General features: G+C 38.0%; 1 pseudogene; it reads right to left on the reverse strand.

Moving 5' to 3' along the window:
• Nucleotides 1–2,741: 2,741 nt before the first annotated feature.
• On the reverse strand, nt 2,742–4,919 carry LOC104657385 (annotated as a pseudogene).
• Between the last annotated feature and the right edge of the window lie 22,582 nt (nt 4,920–27,501).

A 27,501-nucleotide genomic window follows, 5' to 3' on the forward strand; every position in this document is an offset into this window, starting at 1 on the left:
GTAAGAAATTCCTTTAGTGGTTGGTTGTCTGGCAAAAATTTTATTTCTTCTTCACTTATAAAGCTTAGTTCATCAGGATATGAAATATTCATTGGAATTTCATTTCTTTAAAAATACTGAAAATAGGTCCCCAACCTCTTTTGGTTTTTAAGGTTTCTGCTGAGAAGTCTGTTGTTAATCTGATGGGATTCCCTTCGTAAGTTATCTGACCATCTTCTTTAACTGCCTTTAAGTTGTTTTTCTTTAGTGTTGACCTTGCGTGGTCTGGTAACTCAATGCCTTGGTGATACATATTTTGTAAAGTCTTTCTCAGGTGTTCTCTGTATTTCTTGTATCTGGATGTCTACTTCTCTGGCAAGATTAAAAATTTTTTCTTGAATTATTCCCTCAAATATGTTTTTCAAGTTTTTCACTTTCACTGCTTTTCTCTCAGGAATGCCAGTAACCCATAGGTTTGGTCACTTTACATAATTGCATATTTTTCAAGGACTTTGTTGATTTTCTTTTCTTTTATTCTTTTCTCTCTCTTTCTCTGTGTGTGGTCTGCCTGAGCCAGTTTAAAAGGCTGAAATTCTTTTTTCTTTTTTCCTGCCTGATTTAATCTATTGATAAAACTTTCAATTGTATCTTTAAATTTCTTAAGTGAGTTTTTAGTTCCAAGATCTCTGATTAATTTCTTTTTAAGATGTTTATGTCTTCTTTCATTTCTTGGACTGTTTTAGTAGTTTCCTTGTGTTGATTTTCAACATGGCCTCGGACTTCATTGAGCCTTCTTGTAATTCATGCTTAGAATTATTTACCTGTCATTTCTGAGGTTCCATTTTGGTTATGAGTCCTTGCTGGAGAGCTAGTGTAATTCTTTGGTGATGTCACAAGATTCAGATTTTTTATGGTGCCAGAATCCTTATACTGATCCCTTTCATCTGAAGAGGATGGCACTTCTAAATTTTGTAATTATTTTTGTGTGGATAGGAATTATTTTTCTTTTCTTATATATATGTTTCCCTTCCCCTTCTCTCTAAGTGGTGCGATCGAGAGTATGTCGAGTAGGGTCTTTTGGCTTTGTTTCTATACCCCTTTTCACTTTTTTTTGTCAGGTTTTATATTAGGCAGTAAAATTTGATCTGCAGAGCAGTAGGTGGTACTTAAGGGTAAGAGCCAGTTGTACATAAGCAGATGGCTATGTATTTGAGCTTTGATTACTCTCAGGTATTCTCTGTTATTTCAGGTGATGGCCAGGATGAGTGTTCTGGGTTCCTTAGCTTCCTGTTTCATGGGGATGAGGAGACACATCTGGGCAAAGCTGTAGTGTTTCAATTTTTGTTTATTTCCATGTACATTTGATTTTCCCTTTGATTTTTTTCTCTGACCTATTGGTAGCTTATGAGTGTGTTGCTTAATTTCCACCTATTTGTAATTTTCTAAATTTCTTCCTGTTATTGATTTATATATTTATATCACTGTAGCCAGAAAAGATACTTGAGATGATTTTAGTTCTTCTTCAGTATAAGATTTGTTTTGTGACCTAATGTGATCTATTCTGGAAAATGTTCCATGTGCACTTGAGAAAATTTTATATTAAACTTCTGTTGGGTGAAATGTTCTGTATGTGTTTATTAGGTTCATTTGGCCAATGGTGTCACTGAGGTCTCCTGTTTCTGCATTGATTCACTGTCTGAATGATCTGTCCATTTTTAAAAGTAGGATAGTGAAGTCTCATTATTATATTGCTGTTTATTTCTCCCTATAGTTCTGTTACTACTTGCTTTATATATGTTTAGGTGTTCCCATGTTGAATGCATCTGTCTTTACTGTTCTTATATCCTCAAGATTACATCACCCCTTTATCATTATACAGTGACTTTCTTTGTCTCTTATGACAGATTTTGATTGAAAGTCTATTTTGTCTGATGGAAGTATACCTTTCCCTGATGTTTTTTTTGGGTTTACATTTACATAAAATATCTTTCTGTATTCCTTCACTTTTAACATGTGCTCTTAAGGCTAAAAAGAGTCTTTTGTAGGCAGCATATTGTTAGATCTTGACTTTTTCTTTTTTAACTCATCTGTATTTGTTACAGTTTTAAGCAGAATGTGACTCTGACTCGGGCACTACATTTCCATCCACAAGACTAGCTCTGAGTTATTTTTTGAAAAGCTTTGTGATAGGCTTAGGTAGGCTTATAACTTTGCTCCTCCAAACAATACTTTTGTTTGGAAAATAAGAACTCTCTGTGGAGATTTCCTTCCATCAAGTTGCTTTAAGTTAACCTATTTCTAGAGGACTAGTTCATACAGAACTGGCAACTACAGGGGATGAAAAGTTCAAAAGTAGATCCTACAAAATGTAACAAATACTTTTCTTCTAAACATCAAGGTATAGCTCAGGAACACTTGGATAACAAGATTTGGCCTTCTAAGGAATACGAATTAATAGCTAAACACTTTAGACGACAAAGTAGACATCATGTTACATATATCCTACAACACGCATTGCCTCTGTCTCTTAAAATAAGCCAATGTGAAGCTAAAAAAAATTACTAGCTCTGCTTTAGTGCTTAAGGTATCACAGCATCACTTAGAAGTAGAAAGAAATCTTATCTTCCCCTTAAAGTAGTTGTTGTCATGCCATACAGACTTTTAAATGTTAACAAAAAACAAAGAAAAATATCCTTGATAATATATTATCAGAGGAATTGTAGAGTACTGAACCAGTGTTTAAGTCATCCCTCAGCTGGAGTTTAGTCTATTTCTTCCATGCATGATGTGTCATCATCTCCTTCAAGGGGTGACATTTCTTCAGTAGTATCATCAGCAGTTGGGTCATTTTCATCAATAACCACACCCAGTTTGATCATCCTATAGATCCTGGGGATCTTCCAGACCAAAGTCCGAAGACAAAAGAGCAGATTCGTAAAGCAAGATGACCAGATCCTGCACAGACTTTACTTATCTGCCTCTGCCTTTTGCCTTAAGGTCTCAGTTATGGAATGGTCAGGGTTTATCTCCAGGTGTTTCTTTGCTGTCATGTAACCCATTGTTGAGTTGTCTCTTAGGATTTGAGCTTTCACGATTCTTTCCATGTTTACTGTCCAGCCATATGTGCTCGTGACAATATAGCCTAGAGATGTTACCAATCAGTTTGACACAACCACCTTTTCAACTTTTTTCTCCAAGATGTCTTTCATGATTTTGCAGATGTTGTCAAACTGTTTTTTTTCTCTTCCTGTTTCTTTTTGTCTTCTTCATCCTGTGGAAGTTCCAAGCCCTCTCTGGTGACTGACACTGAAGTCTTCCCCTCAAATTCCTTCAGTGTTGGACACAGTACTCATCAATTGGCTTGATCATATAGATCACTTCCAAGCCATGTTTCCAAAGATGTTCCACAAAGGCTGAGTTAGCTACCTGGTCCTTGGTCTCACCTGTGATATATTAGATATGTTTCTAGTTTTCGTTCATTCTGGTGCAGTAGTCCTTGAGAGAAACCATCTCATCACCAGAAGCAGATGTATAGTATCTTAACAGCTCTGAAAGCTTCTTCCAGTGTTGACAGTCTTCATATATTTCAAGCTTTATGCTTTTAGAGAACTGCTCATAGAACTTCTTGTAGTTCTCTTTATCTTCTGCCAGTTTGGTAAAGAGTTCTAAGCATTCTTTGATCAAATTCTCCCCGATAACTTTCAAAATTTTGCTTTGTTGCAGCATCTCACAGGAAATATTTAAAGGGAGATCCTTTGAGTCCACTACCTGTCTACTGAAGTTCAGATATGCAGGGATTAGCTCCTTACAGTTATCCATGATGACAACTCTGTGTACACACAATTTGATGTTGTTCTTTTCCTTTCTCTTTTCAAACAGGTCAAAAGGAGCATGTTGTGGGACAAATAGAAGGGCTCTGAAGTCCAAGTGTCCTTCAGCTGAAAAATGCTTCACTGCCAAGTGATCTTCCCAGTCACTGGTCAAGCCCCTGTAGAATTCTCCTTACTCCTCATTAGTAATACCATCGGCATTTCTGGTCCAGATGGGCCTTGTTTTGTTGAGTTTTTCTTGATCGATGTACTTTTCCTTAATCTTCTTATTCTTTTTGTCACCATACTTCTTTTCTTCTTCGTCTTCATCAGAACCAACATCTTCAATTTCAGGTTTGTCTTCAGACTCTTTCTCTTCTTTTTCTTTTTCTTCTTCTTTATCTTCCTTTTCTTCAGCTTCATCATCGCTGACTTCTTTATCACGTTCCTTCTCCACAAAAAGAGTAATGGAATATCCAATAAACTGTGAATGTTTCTTCAAAATCCTTTTTATTCTTCGTTCCTCTAAGCACTCAAAATTTGGTCTTCCTTCAGGTGTAGGATAACCTTTGCTCCACGACCCATAGGTTCACTCGTCTGTCCTCACTGTGAATGATTCCTCTGCTGAGGACTCCCAGGCATATTGCTCATCATCGTTATGTTTGATGATCACAGTTACTTTCTTGGCAATCAAATAAGCAGAATAAAATCAACCCTGAACTGGCCAGTCATAGAGAGATCTGCATCAACCTGCAAAGCTTCAATGAACACTTTGGTCCCAGACTTGGTGATAGTACCAAGGTTATTGATCAAGTCAGTCTTGGTCATTCCAATTCCAGTGTCCACAATAGTGAGGATTATATCTTCTTTTTCTTTGTTTGGTATAAGGGTAATATGCAGCCCTTTCCCAGAGTCTAATTTACTGGGATCTGTCAACCTTTCATATTGGATTTTGTCCAATGTATCTGATGAATTTGAAATTAGTTATCTCAGGAAGTTCTATTTGTTCAAGTAGAAAGTAATGATGATCAGTGACATCAGCTGGGCAATTTCTGCCTGAAAGGTGAACATCTCAACCTCCTCCTCCTCCATCGGTTGGTCTTGGGTCTGGGTTTCCTCAGGCATCTTGGCTAAGAGACTGCACGGCCTCCACAGCGCAGCAGCACCAGGATGATAAGGTACCTTGGCTTTTTTTTAATTTTCTTTTCTTAAAATCCATTCAGCCACTCTGTATCTTTTGATTGGAAAATGTAATTCGTTTACATTTAAAGTAATTATTGATAGGTAAAGGACTTACTACTGGCATTTTGATTTTTGCTGACTGCTTTGTAGTTCTTTTCTTTCTTTTTTCCAATCTTCCTACCTTTCTTTACAATTTGTTGAATTTTGATAGTTGTATGCTTTGATTCATGTCTCTATTTTTTGTGTATCAACTAGAGACTTTTTTTTTACTTGGTTATCATGGGGCACATATAAAACATCTTATAATTATAACATTCTAATTTAAGTTGCTAACAACTGAAATTGCATACAAAAACTCAAAGCTTTTACTTCACTCCGCCCACTTTTTATGCTATTCATGTCATACTTTCATCTTTCTAGATTGTGTATTGATTACCAAATTAGAATATATATAGTTATTTTCAATACTTCTGTGTTTTAACTTTTTTTATTTTTTAATTTTTTTATTATACTTTAAGTTCTAGGGTACATGTGCACAATGTGCAGGTTTGTTACATATGTATACATGTTCCATGTTGGTGTGTTGCACCCATTAACTCATCAATTACATTAGGTGTATCTCCTAATGCTATCCCTCCACCCTCCCCCCTCCCCACAATAGGCCCTGGTGTGTGATATTCCCCTTCCTGTGTCCAAGTGATCTCATTGTTCAATTCCCACGTATGAGTGAGAACATACAGTGTTTGGTTTTCTGTTCTTGCAATAGTTTGCTGAGAATGATGGTTTCCAGCTGCATCCATGTCCCTACAAAGGACACGAACTCATCCTTTTTATGGCTGTATAGTCTTCCATGGTGTATATGTGCCACATTTTCTTAATCCAGTCTGTTACTGATGGACATTTGGGTTGATTCCAAGTCTTTGCTATTGTGAATAGTGCCGCAATGAACATACGTGTGCATGTGTCTTTATAGCAGCATGATTTATAATCTTTTGGGTATATACCCAGTAATGGGATGGCTGGGTCAAATGGTATTTATAGTTCTAGATCCTTGAGGTATCACCACACTGTTTTTCACAATGGTTGAACTAGTTTACAGTCCCACGCACAGTGTGAAAGTGTTCCAATTTCTCCACATCCTCTCCAGCACCTGTCGTTTCCTGATTTTTTAATGATTGCTATTCTTTTTTTTTTTTTTTTTTTTTTGAGACGGAGTCTTGCTCTGTTGCCCAGACTGGAGTGCAGTGGCTGGATCTCAGCTCACTGCAAGCTCCGCCTCCCGGGTTCCCACCATTCTCCTGTCTCAGCCTCCCGAGTAGCTAGGACTACAGGTGCCCGCCACCTCACCCGGCTAGTTTTTTTGTATTTTTTATTAGAGACGGGGTTTCACCGTGTTAGCCAGGATGGTCTCGATCTCCTGACCTCCTCGTGATCCACCCGTCTCGGCCTCCCAAAGTGCTGGGATTACAGGCTTGAGCCACTGCACCCGGCCTAATGATTGCTATTCTAACTGGTGTGAGATGGTATCTCATTGTGGTTTTGATTTGCATTTCTCTGATGGCCAGTGATGATGAGCATTTTTTCATGTGTCTGTTGGCTGTATAAATGTCTTCTTTTGAGAAGTGTTTGTTCATATCCTTTGCCCACTTTTTGATGGGCTTGTTTGTTTTTTGTTTTTTTGTAAATTTGTTTGAGTTCTTTGTAGGTTCTGGATATTAGCCCTTTGTCAGATGGGTAGATTGCAAAAGTTTTCTACCATTCTGTAGGTTGCCTGCTCACTTTCATGGTAGTTTCTTTTGCTGTGCGGAAGCTCTTTAGTTTAGTTAGATCCCATTTGTCAATTTTGGCTTTTGTTGCCATTGCTTTTGGTGTTTTAGACATGAAGTCCTTGCCCATGCCTATGTCCTGAATGTTATTACCTAGGTTTTCTTCTAGGGTTTTTATGGTTTTAGGTCTAACAGTTAAGTCTCTAATCCATCTTGAATTAATTTTCATATAAGGAGTAAGGAAAGGATCCAGTTTCAGCTTTCTACTTATGGCTAGCCAATTTTGCCAGCACCATTTATTAAACAGGGAATCCTTTCCCCATTTCTTGTTTTTGTCAGGTTTGTCAAAGATCAGATGGCTGTAGATGTGTGGTATTATTTCTGAGGGCTCTGTTCTTTTCCATTGGTCTATATCTCTGTTTTGGTACCAGTACCATGCTGTTTTGGTTACTGTAGCCTTGTAGCATAGTTTGAAGTCAGGTAGCGTGATGCCTCCAGCTTTGTTCTTTTGGCTTAGGGTTGTCTTGGTCTTTTTTGGTTCCATATGAACTTTAAAGCAGTTTTTTCCAATTCTGTGAAGAAAGTCATTGGTAGCATAATGGGGATGGCATTGAATGTATAAATTACCTTGGGCAGTATGGCCATTTTCACAATATTCATTCTTCCTATCCATGAGCATGGTATGTTCTTCCATTTGTTTGTGTCCTCTTTGATTTCACTGAGCAGTGGTTTGTAGTTCTCCTTGAAGAAGTCCTTTATATCCCTTGTATGTTGGATTCCTAGGTATTTTATTCTCTTTGAAGCTATTGTGAATGGGAGTTCATTCATGATTCGGCTCTGTGTTTGTCTGTTACTGATGTATAAGAATGCTTGTGATTTTTGCACATTGATTTTGTATCCTGAGATTTTGCTGAAGTTTCTTATCAGCTTAAGGAGATTTTGGGCTGAGATAATGAGGTTTTCTAAATATACAAGCATGCCATCTGCAAACACAGACAATTTGACTTCTTCTTTTCCTAATTGAATATCCTTTATTTCTTTCTCTTGCCTGATTGCCTTAGCCAGAACTTCCACCACTATGTTGAATAAGAGTGGCGAGAGAGAGCATCCCTGTCTTGTGCCAATTTTCAAAGGGAATGCTTCCAGTTTTTGCCCATTCAGTATCTTATTGGCTGTGGATTTGTCATAAATAGCTCTTATTATTTTGAGATACATTCCAACAATACCAAATTTATTGAGAATTTTTAGCATGAAAGGCTGTTGAATTTTGTCAAAAGCCTTTTCTGCATCTATTGATATGATCATGTGTTTTTTGTCTTTGGTTCTGTTTATATGCTGGATTACATTTATTGTGTTTTAACTTTAATAATAGAATTTAAAATAATTCACACAGCATAATTACAGTATTAGATTATTCCAGGCTTGACTATTTACTTGTACTAGTGGCTTTTTTAACTATTAACTTGTTAAAAATGTTTTATGTTATTTATTTCTTTTTTTTACAGATGTGATGTCGCTATATTACCCAGGCTGGTCTTACACTCCTGAGCTCAAATGATCCTCCCACCTTGGCCTCCCAAAGTGATGGGATTACAGGCATGAGCCGCGGCACCTGGCTTTAACATATTTTTGTTACAACTTGAAGAACTCCTTTTAGCATTTATTTTATTTTATTTTACTATAAGTTCCGGGATACAAGTGCAGAACGCGTAAGTTTGTTACACAAGTGTATGTGTGCCATGGTGGTTTGCTGCTTCTACGAAGCCATCATCTAGGTTTTAAGCCCTGCATGCATTAGCTATTTGTCCTAATGCTCTCCCTCCTCCCCTTGCACCTCAAACCCTGACTGGCTGTGATGTGTGTTGTTCCCCTCCCTCTGTCCATGTGTTCTCATTGTTCAACTCCTACTTAAAAGTGAGAACATGCAATGTTTGGTTTTCCATTCCTGTGTTACCTTTAGCATTTCTTATAAGACAGGTCATATGGTTATGAACTTCCTTAGTTTCTGTTTGTCTGGGTATGTCTTTATTTCTGTTTCATTTCTGAGAGAGATTTTCTGCATATAGTATGTATAGTATTCTTTGGCAGTTTTTTTTTTTTTTTTTTTCTCTCTCTCTGCTCTTTGGCTATATCATCCCACACCATCCAGGCTTGCAATTTTTTTTTTTTTTTAGATTTTTGTTTGTTTGTTTGTTTGTTTTTGCCAAGTCTCCTGATACCGGTAAAGGGGTTCCCTTTTATGTGACAAGTTTCTTTTCACTTCTGCTTTCAACAGTCTCTTTTTGAGTTTGGCTTATGATAAGTTGACTATAATGTGCTTCAGAGTGTTACTGTTGGGGTTGATATTGTTTGGACATGTTGATTTTCATGAAACTGGATTGAGTCTATATCTCTCCTATGATTTTGGAAGTTTTCAGTCAGTAGTTCTTTAAGCTTTGTGTCTCTTTATTTGCTTCTTTTTCCTTCTGAGACATCCACAGTTTATTATTGTTTTTCTAATTTTAATTCATTTTCTATATGTGTGTTTTCTTGCATTTCTTCAAGATCTTTAAGATGATTATTTTGAATTCTTTTTCAGGCAATTCCTAGATCTCCATTTCTTTGTGACTTACTAGTGAAGCTTTACTAGTTTCTTTTGGTGGTGTCATGTTTGCCTAATTCTTCATTATCTGTGTAGATTGCATTGATGTCTGTGCATTGATGTCTCAATAAACATCTTTTCTGGCATTTAAAGACTGCTTTTGGCAGATAAAAGCTTTCTCCTGTTGAGCATCTATGCTGGTGAGATTGCCTCCAGGATCCTAGTAAAGTGGGTTTTGAGCTAGATCATGTGGCTGCCTCTTCATCTACAATGGGATTTGTGCTTAATAGACCTGTTATCAGGGCCTCCAGTGGGTATGAATTCTGTCTGGTCCCCAGATGGACTGAATTACCTCTGGTACATTGGGCAGTAGGGTTGGGCTGGAATGAGGATCCATTTTAGGGTCCACAGATGGTAGGCCTGTTACTAGGTTTGTCAATGGGCATGGTTTCCTCCAGGTCTTTGGGAGAGCTCCCATTAAGTGACTGGGTAGGTCCCTTTGCAGGCAGTACTTGTCCTGGCCTGCAGTTGAGAGGAGATGAATATAAGTCACAGGGTTGCAGTAATGACAAAGATCTGCAGGCCTGCCTCTGAAGTCAAGGTTTGGTGTATCCTCCTGTTGGTCCCTGGTCAGGCAAAACTGCCCTCAGACCATAGCTGAGAGGGGATGAATCCAAGTTACAGGGCTGTGTCAGGATCTTCTATGAGACTGAGAGCAGCAGGCCTGCCTCTGAGGATCATAACGAGGCTTGTCTTTCTCTATGTTCTTGATTGGGCAAGCCTACACTCAGACCACAGTTATTAATGCCTGGAGCTGAGTTTCACAGTCATTTCAAGTTCCACACTTAGGACCGAGGTCAACAAGCTTATTATCTGCAGCGCTTGTGTATGTGACTCCTCCTGCGCTCCTTGACAGGTGGCAAAATAAGGCTGTATCCAAGGCCACAATAAAACAAGGCCATTGCTAGGTCTAGAGCTGAGACCACTGTTGGCAGGTCTCCCTCCCAAAATGGTTTTCCTACATCTTGATCTTCACTAGGATTTCACAGTCTCCTATCTAAATCCTAAGGCTCCCACTAAGGTATTCTCCCATTAATGGCTGTGAAATTATTGTTGCTGCTGAGGAACATAAGCAGTGGACTTTCTATTTCACCATCTTTCTCTAGTTTTTGTCTCTCACTATTTTTAAAACTTTCTTTATTTTTTTTTTTTTTTTGAGACGGAATCTTGCTCCGTCACCCAGGCTGGAGTGCAGTGGCACAATCTCGGCTCACTGCAACCTCCACCTCCTGAATTCACACCATTCTCCTGCCCCAGCCTCCAGAGAAGCTGGGACTATAGACGCTAGCCACTATGCCCGGCTAATTTTTTGTATTCTTTAGTAGAGACGGGTTTCACTGTGTTAGCCAGGATGGTCTCGATCTTCTGACCTCGTAATCTGCCAGCCTTGGCCTCCCAAAGTGCTGGGATTACAGGCGTGAGCCATTGCACCCAGCCAATAATTGAATTATTTTATGTTCTAGCATAATTTTGGTTTCTTTCTGCTTGAAACATGTTGAGATTTTTGGGTTTGGGGGTTTATATGGGATCTCAATTACATGAATATTTGACTGCTTGGCACTTTACCATAGGTCATCAAGCCTCTGCTTTTGTTTTGTTGTTGTTATTGTTGTTATTTGGGGTTTTTGAAGTTTTGCTATTATTAGGGGTTGCTTCCATTGCTATGTGTTTAAGTTAATCGATCTTTCCTTTGGCAGTGTCTGCAGCTAATCCTAATCCTACTTAGTGTATTTTTAAAATTCAGATAATTTTTTTTTATTTCTATAAATTATACTTGATGGCTGTTGGGAATATAAACTCTTCTTTGTGTGAGCTCTAGGACTTGTTTAGTCTATTGCTTCCAGTAGTCGTTCATATTCTACAAGAAGTTTACTCTAACAAACGTACGAATTAGCACTCTTCCAAAGATTTGAGGAGATCCCTTTGCAGCTATTAGACCTCCCTCTGTGTGTGCTAATCCCTTCTCTCTAGTTATCTGTCTTGAAATGGTCCCTTTGTCTTCTCTATACTCTAATCTTTATTTAATCAAGTCTCCTTAATACTCTATCTAATCTAGTCTTCTCTATAATCTTTATCTAATCTAATACTTAATTCAGTAAGACTACTTGATATATTTTGGTGTCCTCTGCTGCCTCTCTCTCTCTCTCTCTTTCTCTCTCTTTCTATATATATACATGCATAAATATACACACACGTATATATACATATAGAGCTTTTTTTATTCTATCAGTTATGCCTCAGTATTAGCCAATATTATCTTGGTGTTTTTATATTTTTAAATATAAGAAGTGTACACATTTTTTATATTTAAAATATTTTAACATATTTTGTCTCAGTCCATCAAGGTCACACAGTGTCCAGTACTAAAGTCCTATGGAATTACTTATGTTCAACTGGATAATACTGAGACATAAGTGTTGGAATAATTCCAGCTGAAGGTAATCAAGGGCTGTTTTTTCTCTTTCACCCTCTTAACTCCTATTTCCACCTTCAATTTTTCTTTAGAACTAAAATTAGGATTGTCTAGGGTCTGTTACTGGGGTCCGCATCTCTTTGCTTTGTACTCTGCAAGTATTTTCTAAGTCATAACATGTGGAAATCACTTATTTCTCTTTTCTCAAGAATAACAGTCTTATTCTGTCTCTTGTCTAATGTCTACAAACTGTTATGTCACATATTTTTCTAACTTTTAGTTTTTTAAGGTAGAAAATTAAGTACAATTTATATTAATCCATCTTGATAGGATTCTATATCTTACTGATATTCATTAACTACCCAATGCCTTTTACATAACACATTTTTGAATATTTTAATTGCAAAATAAGTAGAAAAGGAGGCCAAAGGAAAAGAAAAACAGCATTACTTAAAATGTGTATAAATAGAATTTTCAACAGTTTTTACTTAATGAAAGAAACCAGCACAAAGTCACAGATTGTGTTAGAAGAATATGTAGGTCTCCTGATCCCTGCCCAGTGCAACGGTGTTTCCCTTCAGGATGCTTCTCAGGTGAGCTCATCCTGTTTTTTGTTGGAAAAACACTGTTGAACAAATACTGCAGCTTAGAAGGTGCCACTTCAGAGCACATCCAGAAATCCTAGATTGTTTTTCTTTTTAGCCCTGTGGGATTCCCACCTATATACTGGCTTTATGCCCAAGAGAATGTACTTCATATATTGTGTAACTACTGGTTCAGCAGGAATAATAATAGGGTATGCAACAAAAAAGAAAACACGAAAAAAGAAAACTACTCTCTTAACTGAGTGAGATTTGGGGGAAGTAAGTAGTAGATTCAATATTTTGAAAGCAGAACAATTTGATTTTTCATTGTTGTAACTTCCATTGTCAAACTCAATATATAGTTGATGAAAGAGTAAATAATTGATAGACTCTTAAAGGCAGCTTTATTTATTTATTAAATTGCTATTAGTCAGTCAATTTCTCTTCTTTATTTTCCAATATCTATACTAAGACTGCTTTTCCTACCTAAAAATGCTTGACAGGGAGGCCGAGGCGGGCAGATCACGAGGTCAGGAGATCGAGACCATCCTGGTTAACACGGTGAAACCCCGTCTCTACTAAAAATACAAAAAAAATTAGCTGAGCCTGGTGCCCGGTGCCTGTAGTCCTGGCTACTCGGGAGGCTGAGACAGGAGAATGGCCTGAACCCAGGAGGTGGAGCTTGCAGTGAGCCGAGATTGCGCCACTGCACTCCAGAATGGGTGACAGAGCGAGACTCCCTCTCAAAAAGAAAAAACACACACACACAAAATTAGCCGATGGTGGTGGCGGAGGCCTGTAGTCCCTGCTACTCGGGAGGCTGAAGCAGGAGAATGGCATGAACCCAGGAGGCGGAGCTTGCAGTGAACCTAGACTAGATTGTGCCACTGTACTCCAGCCTGGGTGACAAAGCAAGACTCCGTCTCAAAAAAAAAAAAAAAAAAAAAAAAAAAAAAAACTTGACAAATCAAGGGGTAGCAAGAATGCCTTCCTCTAGGATTAATTGCTTGGCTTCGTTTGAGTTACTCCAACTTTTTTTTTTTTTTTTTTTTTTGAGACGGAGTCTCGCTCTGTCACCCAAGCTGGAGTGCACTGGCCAGATCTCAGCTCACTGCAAGCTCCGCCTCCCGGGTTCATGCCATTCTCCTGCCTCAGCCTCCCGAGTAGCTGGGACTACAGGCGCCCGCCACCTCGCCCAGCTAGTTTTTTTTTGTTGTTGTTTGTTTGTTTGTTTTTTTTTTGATGGAAAGAAAAAAACTTTATTTTAGGATATCCACTCAAAACAACCACAAGAAATAAAACATTTTATTTTACAAAATGAGAGCTGAGGATTTGAACATGGTCTTGAATCTGCCTCTCATGTGAGGAGTTAACATATGGTAGCATTTTATATTTAAAAATCTAGTTGATGCCATATTGGGAAAATATTCTACTTTTCTTTGGCTTAAACAAAAGTGGGGGCTATTTTTGAGAGAAAAAGACACCTGCAACACCTACATTTCAAATATTACTCATATTCTAATGTTTTAAAACCATACAGCAATGAAAAACATTATTTATTTCAAAAAGTGTACCTGTGGCCAGGTGTGGTGGCTCACGCCTATAATCCTAGCACTTTGGGAGGCTGAGGCGGGCAGATCACTTGAGGTCAGGAGTTTGAGACCAGCCTGGACCTTTTCTGATTCTTGCTAGATAAAATCAGAACCTTAACTCACAGACTCTGAACATCACACAAACAAAATGTATGGGGTCTCCCCACTGGAAGGCTACATGAGTGCTGCAACCCCTGAAGATTATGGGGACTACATTCTGTCTGTTCAATGTTTCTAATAGTCTGTGCTATGGCAACAGCAACATCTGTTCTGCAAAACAGCAGCATGTATCTCAGAGGCAGCCCATGAGCAGGCGAGGAGAATCTGTCCGACCACACATCCCGCTTAGGCGTCAAGGCACACAGAAGATAAGAAATTTCTATGGTGTGTGATCTATGTATCTTGGTGCCGATATTCTCAATAGAGCTGTCTGTGGCAAGCCTGCAGAGAGTACCAGCAAGCAGAGAACCTTTAAAACCAGAAAAGGAAAGGATGTTAAGAAGAAAAGTACCCAGAGGTGGAGAAGGAAGGGAAGAGGAAAGCCTAGTGAAGGCGTGTCAGACCCCACCTTCACCACGTGCTATGGCGCAGACTCACCCTTGGGGACGCTACAGAGCACAGAGAAGGCTCGGTCCCTGCCTTGTGAAATGTCTGGATCTTTCTGAATGCTATTTATGGAGAAATGGGGTTTTTAAGTGACTTTTATTTATCCCCTTCATGAGAGAGGGTCTGATAACTAAATCATGCCTCCTGTATTTAAAATCATTTCAAGACTCTGACTCATGAATACCACAATTTCATCCTGCAGTTTTCTGAATGTGAGTGGCCGTGCGCCCTTCATCTGGGTCAGGCGTCTTCTGTTGTCTCATTTTGTTTTTCAGGAGGGATCCCGTCCCAAGGAAATACTCAGAGAAGCAAAAGCAGCAACGACTTTTCAATCTGCAGGTCAGAACTAACAGGAATTAAACTCTCTGGGACAGATGGCAACAAAACCTGCCAGGCAACTCTACTCAAGTGACTGAAGCAGGCGCTGCTGCTGGGGAGGAACCGATGGGAGAGAAAGGCCAGGCTGGGCCCTGACGCCGCCAGGGCTCCCACTCCAGGAACCAGGGGCTTCTCCCGGTAAGCGTCTCAGTAGCTATGCAAGACCCACCAATGGCAAAGGTTAAGCAGATACGTGTGTGTGTGCGCGCGTGTGTGTGGGGGGCAGGGTCTCACTTCTTTGTCACCCAGGCTGGAGTGCAGTAGTGCAATCTCAGCTCACTGCAACCTCTGCCTCCTGGTTTCCAGTGATTCTCCTGCCTCAGGCTCCAGAGTAGCTGGTATTACAGGCACACGTCACCATGCCCAGCTGATTTTTGTATTTTTGGTAGAGGTGTTTTTTGTATTTTTTAGTAGAGACGGGGTTTCACCGTGTTAGCCAGGATGGTCTCGATCTCCTGACCTTGTGATCTGCCCGCCTCGGCCTCCCAAAGTGCTGAGATTACAGGCTTGAGCCACCGCGCCCGGCCTAGTTACTCCAACTTTCTGTTAGATCTATTACTGAAGGGTAAGTGTGGGAGGATAGAACCAGTCTGAAAGTATCCAACCTGAAAAAAATTTATACAAATTCACTCTCTGTGTTTATTAACGGAATGTTAGATTCTTAATCCCTGTTTTTCAAGACAGGGGGAAAAAAAGCAGAGAAATACCATTCTCCGTATCTTTTCCTATTCATTTATTTTTTAATCATAGTATATTGTTGTTAAAATGAAAAGTAAATCTTGACCAACAAAACATGTAATACAAGCATTAAGAACAGTTGTAAACGGCATAATTGCTTTAGAATACCACTGCCACTAAGGAAGGTTATAAGAGATAGGTGGTTGGAGTCATGAGAGACTTGACAGAAAGTAATGCCATGGCACTTTTTTCCCTGGTAATAGAAGAAACTTTTCCAGGTACCTCAGGTAATTTCTTACTTTCACTTCATAAGATCATGTCCCATCTACCCACAGGTCCTGCTTCTACCAACCTGATTATTACGAAGTTGCCTCGGTAATCTGGCAATCCAGGTAATTCTTATGGCATTGTGAATTAATCTGCTCTAATTCATCCACCAGATTTATATTATTTCCAAGAATATTGTTGTTGTTGTTGTTGTAGTTTTGAGATGGAGTCTCTCTCTGTCGCCCAGGCTGGCGTGCAGTGGCGCGATCTTGGCTCACTACAAACTCTGCCTCCCAGGTTCAAGCGATTCTCCTGCCTTACCCTCTGGAGTACTAGGGACTACACGCACATGCCTTCACTCCCGGCTAATTTTTTTGTATTTTTAGGTAGAGACGGGGTTTCACCGTGTTAACCAGGATGGTCTCAATCTCCTGACCTCGTGATCTGCCCGACTCGGCCTCCGGAAGTGCTGGAATTACAGGCCTGAGCCACCGCGCCCAGCCCAAGAATATGTTTTTTAAAAGGGTTACCTATTACCTTTACATTTATTTACATTTTAGAACTTGTAGATACTAAAGAAGAACGTATTTTCAACGATTCCCATGATGTGATGGAAAGGAAATTAAGCATGAGGGTGTCCAAAATGGAGCGTGTGGAGACCGGTAAGTGATTTCATTTTATTGAGTATCTAAGACAAAGGTATGAAACATCTGACCATATTACCATGATTCACATTCACCCTTTGCCAGGCATCAGTACTCAACCATAGTTCTCTTTGCCATTGAGCATTGGAATCCACGCAACCACTATTAATTGTGTTTTCATACAATACAAATACTGTTTACTATTCAAGTCTGGAAGAGATACAAGGAAACAATAAGAGAGGCAACCAGTAGATTGCATATTATAAATGGGATGTGAAAAGACCTTCGTATTCTGAAACTATATGCTAAAATCAAAAACAGTAATTTAAAAGAACAAATTCCAAATACAATATTGTTTTAAAGAATAAAGTTAAACTAAACTAAACATAATAGGTTTCATAATCATAGGGTTGTAGATATATAACATTAAACTCTTTACTGTAAGCAACCTAAGGGTCAGAGGAGAGCACACGTGTGGTAGAACTGATAGATAAGTAGTGAACTTTAAGCCATATTGGCATAAAATTGACTTCCAGAATAAGGAAAGTGATTATCTTAAGTCACCTGCAGTGTTACTTCATTTCCTGGTAAGTCATTTTAAGAACACTATTAACAAAGTGGAAAGTATCTAAAGAATGTAGATAAAGATAAGAATTTTGAGGAGTCTGTGAACTGAGATATATCATACAGTTCAAAAGCGTTTTCAGGTGGGTTAAGTGTTTGATGGAGGCATACATTATGCTTCTTCAAGTATTTGAATTGTTGCTGTGTAGGTTAAATATTATATATAAGCTATACATCTGGCAATCCAGGTAATTCTTATAGCATTATGAATTAATCTGCTCTAACTCATCCACCAGATTTATATTATTTCCAAGAATATTGTTGTTGTTGTTGTTGTTGTTGTTGTTTGTTGTTGTTGTTGTTGTTTTGAGATGGAGTTTCTCTCTGTCGCCCAGGCTGGAGTGCAGTGGCGCGATCTTGGCTCACTACAAACTCCGCCTCCCAGGTTCAAGCGACAATAGGAGCATAAGGAGGACGACACATAAAATTGGAACTTCGTAACACTTAGAAATATTTAACAGTGATATAACTCCCTATTGAGCAGTTAACTGAGACTAGAATGCTGCAGGTGAGAATCCTATAATGACTGAGAAGTGGACATGGTAGCCCTGGGTTCTCTCCAACACTGGTAGCTCATAATTATATTTAACAAAATGCCATTGTATTGGTTCCCTTTTCTTTATAATCTTGTTTGTAAGGTGCCTCACTAAGATTTTTCTAGACTACAGAGAAATTGTAATAGTTGAACCTTCTATACTAAATTACAACCCCTGATGTTTTACTTATCTGTCACCAAAGAAACTAAAACCATTCTTTAAGTATACCGAGAAATCAAAATATTTACTTGTTCAAGTTTCAAAAGTATTTGAGGCTTGAACCTGATTTTTAATAAACCCAAGTTTAAGACGGCACCCCACAAAGCTCATTAAAATAATATCATGGGAAGCATGCACTGTGAGGCTAGTAAAGTGATATGTAAATAAAAAAGAAGAGTATTCTTAACATTATAATTATCACTATGTCCTCTGAAGTAATGTTTCCGTAGATGTGAAATAATCTTATTATACCTTTAGGAGGAAATCCTCCTTGGCAAATCACTTTCCAAATGGCCATCTGAACGTCCTTATTCTTGAAGCTATACACCATGGGATTCAACAATGGAGTCACAACTGTGTAAGGTCACTGTCTCCAGCCTGTTCTTGCTGGATGATTATTTGGCTGATGGTCGCAGTTGGACAAAGGAGGCACAGCCATAATGGACAATGACCATAATAAGATGGGAGGCACAAGTAGAGATGGCTCTTTGCTTGCTTTCACATATGGGATCCTCAGGATGGTGTGAACAATGAAGCCATAGGAGATGCAAATAAAATGAGAAGAACCGTAAGTGCTAGAACTCCATCACTGAAGATGACTAGCTCCCTGATGTAGGTACTAGTACAGGCAAGCCAAGTAACTGGTGAGATGTCACAGAAGTAGTGGCTGATCTTGTTTGGGCCTCAGAGAAGCAGTTGAAAAACTGAAAAGGAGCCTATGAGTGAGAACAGAAAACCAATCACAGCACACATTGCTGCCAGTTGTTTACATATCTGCCAGCTCATAAGGACAGGGTAGTGAAGTGGATGGCAGATGGCAACATAGGAATCATAAACCATCATATCCAGGAGCATGAAATTAGTGACAGCAAAACCCAGAAAGAAGAACATCAGAGTGTCAGTTAATAAATGAGATGGTTCTGAGCAAAGACAACAGATCTATGAGCATCTTGGGCAGAATGACAAAGGTATAGCAGTCCCAGAAATGGAGAGGATGCCTAGGAAGAAGTATACAGGTATGTGGAGGTTTTGATCCAGGCGGATGACAGTGGCAGTAGGGATATTTCCACTCAGAACAATCAGATATAGGCACAAGCAGACAGAAAAAGGATATGCTGGATTTCTTCAAAGCTGGAGAACCCAAGAAGCAGAAACTCTGACAGAGAAGTTAGCTTGATTGACTTGGTCCCAGAGATTGACCTACAGAGAACCAAAATGAAAGAACAGATAGTTTACCCTCAAAGATGCAGAGAGTTAGTTACACTATGGATTGAGAAACAGTAAATCAGAGAAGGAGGTAGAACTTGTAGTAGTAAGTGCCCTACTGCTCATATCTATTCATTGTATTGTTTCAAAATACACAGATTGTGTTTGTTTCCAGTGACATTTTTGCATCTCTTATAGCGTTTAAGTCTAGGTGATCTTTTCGCATTGCCTACTTTAAATAGCAAACAGGAAATTCACATGTTAATTTAATTACTTTATTAAATAAACATGCGTTTAATAAATACTTATTGTTTATATTACACAGTTTTCTTAGGCTGTATAAGCAAAGTATAATTCTTAGCAGGAACGATGCTAAAGCATCTTACTTTCTTCACCGAGTGTTCTCTCCTCTCCTCAACTGCTCTCCCCAAACGCTCCAATAAAAAAATGAGGATTTTTTCATGCTAAGATTATGTTTTCTCATCTTGTAGAATCTCACCTCTGTGATTTGCTCATCTCTTTCCCTCTACCTGGAAAATATTTATCCACTTTGCATTCATTTTTGATGACTCAAATAGAACTATAACATCTGGCAACTCTGATCTCTGAAGATAAGTGATATAAGCTTTCCTTTCTTTTAAATTACTGAGCAACTTTCTATTCTATACTACATTGAATCACAGAAGATAGATATGAACTCTAAGTTCCCAAAGTGCAACTCTAAGTTCATTATACTTATATAAATTTAATTTTTTTCTTTAGTGCCCAACACAGTGCTATTCACAAAAATAATTAATATACAATGATTGAATAGTCAATTGCATGATCTTGAAATGCACTTTTGCATATAGCAGAGCGTAAAGGCCTTGGGAGTAATTTTGTATTCCCCATAACGTCTACAGATTGTTATCTAAAAGCTATTTGTTTAATTAGTTGATTATTAAATATTTTATTATATAAAGGGCATCTGTAAAAGGCATTAATTTAAGCTCATGAAGGGTATGGTGGAATTTTAAGCCTCAAAAGGAAATTAATGGGAATAAAGAGCCAGTTTGCAACCTACTAGATCACACTGCATATTTATAATTGTACTGCCCACATTTTGATCTTTCACACGACCTAGAAGTTGTGGAATACGAACCAGATCTAACTCTCATGAATTTCCCTACTGTGGCATTTATTTTTATTTTTATTTTTTTGTCTCTCAGTCTGGCTCTTCACAGAAGTTTATGTATTAACTGGTGACTAACGAAACAAATAGCACCAGGATCTTCCCTGAGGAGGGCAATTTATTTACCTCCTCAGTTGCCATCTCTGAAGCTTGTGCAGTAGATGTTTTGTCCACAGAACGTTAGGATGGTGAGATTCAAAAACAGCAGAAGGTCTGTAAATAATGACCAGTTAATTCGCCACTCATTTTTTTACCTCCTCGCCGCTTATTAGACATTTCTAATATACGTTTGTCACCAGATAATACTGTCATGTGACATTTGAGACTGAAAAATGAGTGAACCGTTGAAAGCTCACTCTTGACGGAGAGTTATAGGTATCTATTTTTTTCTTTTTCAGTTACCCAGTGAAGCCTTGCTTAAGGAATCAGTCTTTCTGAGATGGCTCATAGAGAAGTAATCAGCGCTATGGGCTCAATATAACATATTTCATGGCATTTGTTTGAAGAAGTAGCTTATTGTAGCTCGTTTCGTGAGACTCTACTTTATCTCCCCCAAGCCCTATACTATCTTCCATTTTTTCAAGCTATCATATATTATCTAACTATCACTGAGTAACTAGATAAACAAACTACAACTCATGGGAGAATAAGAACACATCTAAAATTATCATGATGACATGGCAAACTTTTCTATTAGTAAATTCACATACTATCTTCATTCAATTTCCCACATAAAATAATCCAAACAGGGTTATTTTCTTATGTTCCCTAGAACATAGCTATTGTAATCCAGTGAAATCTTCTAATGAGATGAGACTCAAAAATTAATGTTATTATACAACCATTTCTATATTGAAATAACACTATTCTATTCCTTTCTACTATTAACCTCTCAATGCCCCAAACTGTGTATTCCTATCTGCTCTTCTGATAATTCTGGGAAGAATCCCCCAAAGCATCATTGGGAAACTTTTCTTTAGTATCTTATTAGTTAAGGCCCCAATATGTTGCTTGGTATTTATACTTTCCAAAACTCCAGGGAATCATTATTGCAATATTATTTTTGGCACAGTTCTGTACTTCTCTCACTTAGCAAAAGGGATGCAGAAAACACCACAGATCCAAAATCTCACAGGTCTAATATAAAAATAAAATAAAGTAAAAAACAGAAGGTGGGGCACAGTGGCTCACACGTGTAATCCCAGCACTTTGGCAGGCCGAGGCAGGTGGATGATCTGAGGTAAGGAGTCTGAGATCAGTCTGGCCAACATGGTGAAACCCCATCTCTACTAAAAATACAAAAATTATCTAGGTGTGGTGGCAGGTGCCTGTAATCCTAGTTACTCAGGAGGCTGAGGCAGGAGAATCACTAGAATTCAGGAAGTGGAGGTTGTAGTGAGCTGAAATTGTGCCACTGAACTCCAGCCTGGGTAACAAAATGAGACTCCACCTAAAAAAAATAAAAATAACAATAAAAAGGAAAATAATGGCATTGGTAATTAGTTGATCATCTCTTCCAAGTTCCCTGGTGGCTCTTAGAGGCTGAAGGCTGTTGTAAATTAAGGAAGTACAAGTGAAGATGAAGAAAACCATATTACAGGAGATAATGTAGGCCTGTCTTTATGAGGCCTTTTTTTGTGAAGGAGGAGCTCTTTTTTTCCTTAGACTTCATCAGGACAAACAAAGTCTTGCTTTGTCATTGTCAAAAAAGCAACAAAGTTCTCTCTTTTAGTCTATCTTCATCTGAAGCCTAACAATTCAGTTGCTGCACCAAGGAGAGGAGCATAGGAGCACAGCATGAAAGATGGGGCAAAGAGCAATGTTTTGATGACAGAGCTGAAACCTTGAATAACAGCAGCAAAGAATATATATTTAGAGACTGAAGACAAATTTTGGAGTGCTTAAGTGCAGGTCACAGAAGTGATACTCTGCTTTTTTCCAGCTTTCTGGAGGTGAAAATATCTTCAATCAAGGGTCCACCTCAACGTTTGTGAATGGGAGTAAAGCCTTGTGGGTGACCTCCTAGGGGGCTTGACTAGTCCCCCCCAGTTATTCTCATTCTTTCCTGCAACTCCCTAACAGTCTGACTCAAGATAGATTAAAGGGACTTGAGATTGGAGAGAAAACAATTAAGTATCTGTCTACATTTGTGTGCCACTGTTGTGTTACCCTGAATTTGAAATTAGGTTAAAAGTCGAGCTTTTTATTTCTGGACTCAGGTAACACAGTGTGTAGATCTTCAAGTTTCCTGGAAATTGCTATTCTTCCTCCTCTATGAGATAACAGAGGAAAAATCTGCCCTCTCTATTCTCCCTCGGCTTGTTATGAGTGACTCGCAAGGGGATGGAAGAGAGAACTGAAGGCACTTAGCATCGAGATCTTCCCCAGCCTGACTCTATTTGTTGCAGTTTCTGTCAGTGGCTCCCAGCAGAGACTTTCCTGGCATTGTTCCCAGCAGGAGCCTTCAGAGCAGCAGAAACTCCCAAATGAGAGGATTCCTATCTCAGAGTCTTTTTCTTTCCAATTATACTAAACATTGTCACAGGTTACCCATGGAGATCCCACAGCAGCTACCGCTGCTTCCAGCAATTTTCGAATGTTCACAACATGTTTTATCCATTTGCAGCTGAGTTTTGGGGTTCTTTTGGGACATCTGGTCTACTCAGTGCATCTTCCTAAATAAACATTTCTCCACAGGATGCTGCCCAAGTCCTCAGCCTTGGTACTGCATAACTCTATAAATAAAACTATCCAGAAACCTCTAAAGTATCAGAACAGAAATAGACCTGGAAAAAAATACTATCATTAGTCACATTTATAGAAATACTTCTTGACACAATTTATGGTGAACTCAGGCAGGACCCCAAACCAGTAGCTGCCTCTGATCACATTCTCACATAACTGAGGATAAATTTCCAGGAAATTAAAGATAGCCATTCCTTTTTAAAATTGGAGTTTAACCAGGTTTCCGGTGAACTTAGTATGATACATATTTCATCTCAAATATTCCAATACAGTTCAAGTATGCAAACAAATAATATCTTTTATTTCTATATTCAGAAAAAGGGACTTGAATTACTTCATTATGCTCAGTCTTCATTCAGAAGTCAACCTCTGAAAAACATCCCCATTATAATTTACTTTTTCTTCTTAAACCATTATGGAAAACAGTATGGCAATTCCTCAAGGATCTAGAACTAGATGTACCATATGACCCAGCCATCCCACTACTGGGTATATACCCAAAGGATTATAAATTATTCTACTACAAAGACACATGCACACGTATGTTTATTGCGGCACTATTCACAATAGCAAAGACTTGGAATCAACCCAAATGTCCATCTGTGACAGACTGGATTAAGAAAATGTGGCACATATACACCATGGAATACTATGCAGCCATAAAAAGGATGAGTTTGCGTCCTTTGTAGGGACATGGATGCAGCTGGAAACCATCATTCTTAGCAAACTATCACAAGAAGAGAAAACCAAACACCGCATGTTCTCACTCATAGGTGGGAACTGAACAATGAGATCACTTGGACTCGGGAAGGGGAACATCACGCACTGGGGCCTATCATGGGGAGGGGGGAGGGGGGAGGAGGGAGGGATTGCATTGGGGAGTTATACATGATATAAATGATGAATTGATGGGTGCTGACGAGTTGATGGGTGCAGCACACCAACATGGCATAAGTATACATATGTAACAAACCTGCACGTTACGCACATGTACCCTAGAACTTAAAGTATAATAAAAAAAAAAAAAAAAAACATATATTAGAAATTTCTGTGTAATTATCATTACATATTTTCCTTTGCATATCTCTATTTTCTGGTTTTGTGGGGTTACTTTTTAATGTTTTGTTGAATGTTTAGCTCCGTCATTTAGGATATTGCCTGATACATAGTAAAAAGGTAACATATATATTTGTTGAATGAATAACTAAATACTTTTTCTTTCTCTGTTTCACTTGATTAATTTCTTTTTCGTTGACCTGGCTTTATCCAAATTACAGAAAAAAAAATGGAGGTAAAAGCCTTAAATATATGTTCTTAGCAGTTCAAAAAGCTGAAACATTCTCATCTTATGTCTCCTATATATGAGATTTAATCATGTCTTTTGCAGGGACATGGATGGAGCTGGAGCTATTATCCTTAGCAAACTAACACAGGAACAGAAAACCAAATGCCTCTCACTTATAAGTGAGAGCTAAATGTGTTCTCACTTATAAGTGAGAGCTAAATGATGAGACCACATGGACACATAGAGGGGAGCAGCACACACAGGGGTCTATTGGAGGGTGGGGGGGTGGGATAAGGGAGAGGATCAGGAAAAATAACTAATGGGTACTAGGCTTCATATCTGGTTGATGAAATAATCCTGCACAATAAACCCCCAAGGCCCACATTTATCTGTATAACAAACCTGTACATGTACCCTTGAATTTAAAAGTTTTCTTAAAATGCTTTTTAGTCTAAAAGTTAAAACAATGTGTGATCAATTTCACAGGACTTTTTACCCAATCCTGTGGTAAGGAATAGATGGAGTAGGGTGAGTCCCCCAGCTATATATTTGAAAAGTTTTCCAGATTGATTAAGTCTTATACTGTAGATTTTTAAAATTTAACTCTAACTAGATTTAGTGTATAAACAGGAAAAGGAAGCTTAATCTCCTATATCAAAATATATACCAGAACATCAAATGATGAGCTGTAGGCAAATTGTGGGTTATAGGCTATGGTCATTAAAATTCAGTTTACCTGTTTTCTTAACTATTCTTTGTCTTATCTTTCAACTTCGTTCTCTGCCTGGTTTTCCTCATGATACTTAATATGGAAAGAAAAACTGAAGTCACTTTTCTTTTATCTTGCATCTAGAGAGAAGCAAAATAATAGAAATCTGTGTGTTGACACTATATTGTGGAAGTTATACTCAGTTTCTGCTCCCTCGACTTGTCAAGTATTTAGAGAAAGCTGAAAAAAAAGTTGGCTCCACCAACAGCAGCAACGTTTTCTTGATCTGTGGGTTACAGTTATTATCATGTTTTTGAAAGCCATAATTCCAATGATAGTCCCTTGACTGTTTCAAACTTCCTAATAATTTGTAAGCACGTAATGTTTTAAACTAAATTTTCTTATTAAAATACTTATCTAGAAATACCAGATAAAAAATTCAAAAGATTGATTATTAAGCTACACAAAGAGAGACCAGATAAAGGTGAAAACCAACATAATGAAATTATAAAAGCAATTCAGAATATTGATAAAAATTTATTAGAGAGATAAATATCATAAATAAAACCAAATGGAACTTGGTTGATTTCCAAAACTAAATAGAAATGAGAGACACGCTTAGGGAATTACAAAATAGTGAAAAGTTTTAACAATAGACTCAAAGAAGTGGAAAAGAGAATTTCAGAACTTGAAAGCAAGGCTTTTGAATTAACCCAAGCAGACAAAAATAAAGAAAAAAAGAATCAAAAGAAATGAACAAAATCTCCAAGAAATCTGGGATTATCTAAAATATGAACCTTAGGAATAATTGGTGTTCCTCAAGCAGAAGAGAAAGCCAAAACTTTGAAAAACTTACTTGAGGAAATAATTGAACAACTCTTTCCTGGCCTTGCTAGATATTTAGATATCCAAATACAAGAAGCTAAAAGAACTCCTGGGAAATTCATTGCAAAAAGGTTATAAACAAGGCATACAGTCATCAGTCATCAACACAAAGGAAAGAATTCTAAAAGTAATGGGACAAAAGCATCAGATAACCTATAAAGGAAGATCTATCAGAATAATTCTCAGCAGAAACCCTACAGGCCAGAAAGGATTGCAATACTATCTTTAGCCTTCTTAAACAGAATAACTGTCAACCAAGAATTTTGTAGCCAGCAAAACTGTTTTCTAAATGAAGGAGAAATAAAGTCATTTTCAGACAAATGTTGAGGGATTTTTATGCTGCCAAATCAGCATTGCAAGAGCTTCTTAAAGGAGTTATAAATCTTGAAGTACACGCTTGATATGCACCCAAACAGAGCCACCTGAAAACATAAAACCCACAGGAACTATAAAAAAATAACACAATGAAAAAAAAAGAAAACAAAGTATCTAGGTAACAATTAATATGATGAGTAGAACAGTATTTCATATCTCAATATTAATGTTGAAGGTCAATAACCTAAATGTTTCACTTAAAGCATACAGAATGGCAGAATGGATAAAAGATCATAAACCAAGCCAGACATGGTGGCTCATGCCTATAATCCCAGCACTTTGGGAGACCAAGGCAGGCAGATCATGAGGTCAGAAGTTTGAGACCAGTCTGGCCAATATGGTGCAACCCCTTCTCTACTAAAAATACAAAATATTAGCCGGATGTGGTGGTGTGCACCTGTAATCCCAGCTACTTGGGAAGTTAAGGCAGGAGAATTGCATGAACCTGGGAGTTGGAAGTTGCAGTGAACCAAAACCACACCATTGCACTCCAGCCTGGGTGACAGTGCGAGACTCTATCTCAAAATAATAATAATAATAATAATAATAATAATAATAATACTCTAAATGTCTGCTGTCTTCACGAAACCTATATTACATGTAAGGATTCGTTATCTTAAGGTAAAAGGGTGGGAAAAGATATTCCACACAAATGGAAACCAAAAATGAGCAGGAGTAGCTATTCTTTAATCAAACAAAACAGACTTTAAAGTGACGATAGTAAAAAAAAACAAAAAAAAAAAAAAACAAAGAAATCATTAGGTAATAATAAAATGATCAATCCAATAAGAAAACATTACAATTCTAAATTTATATGCCACTAACACAGGAGCTCTCAGATTCATAAAACAGTCACTTACTTAAAAAATAAGATAGATGGTGATACAATAATAGTGGGGGAATTTAATACTCCACTGACCGCACTAGATAGATCATCAAGACAGAAAGTCAACAGAGAAACAATGAACTTAAACTGCACTCTAGAACAAATGGACTTAACAGATATTTATAGAACATTCTACTCAAGAACTGCAGAATATACATTATTCTCATCAGCACATGAAACATTCTCTAATTTAGATCATATAATAATCGGCCACAAAACAAGCCTCAATAAATTAATAAAAATTAAAATCATATCAAATATCTTCTCAGAGCACTCTGGAATAAAACTAGAAATCAACACCAGAAGAAACCATCAAAACAA

The sequence above is a fragment of the Rhinopithecus roxellana genome, chromosome 8 (genome assembly GCF_007565055.1).
Source record: "Rhinopithecus roxellana isolate Shanxi Qingling chromosome 8, ASM756505v1, whole genome shotgun sequence".
NCBI lineage: Eukaryota > Metazoa > Chordata > Mammalia > Primates > Cercopithecidae > Rhinopithecus > Rhinopithecus roxellana.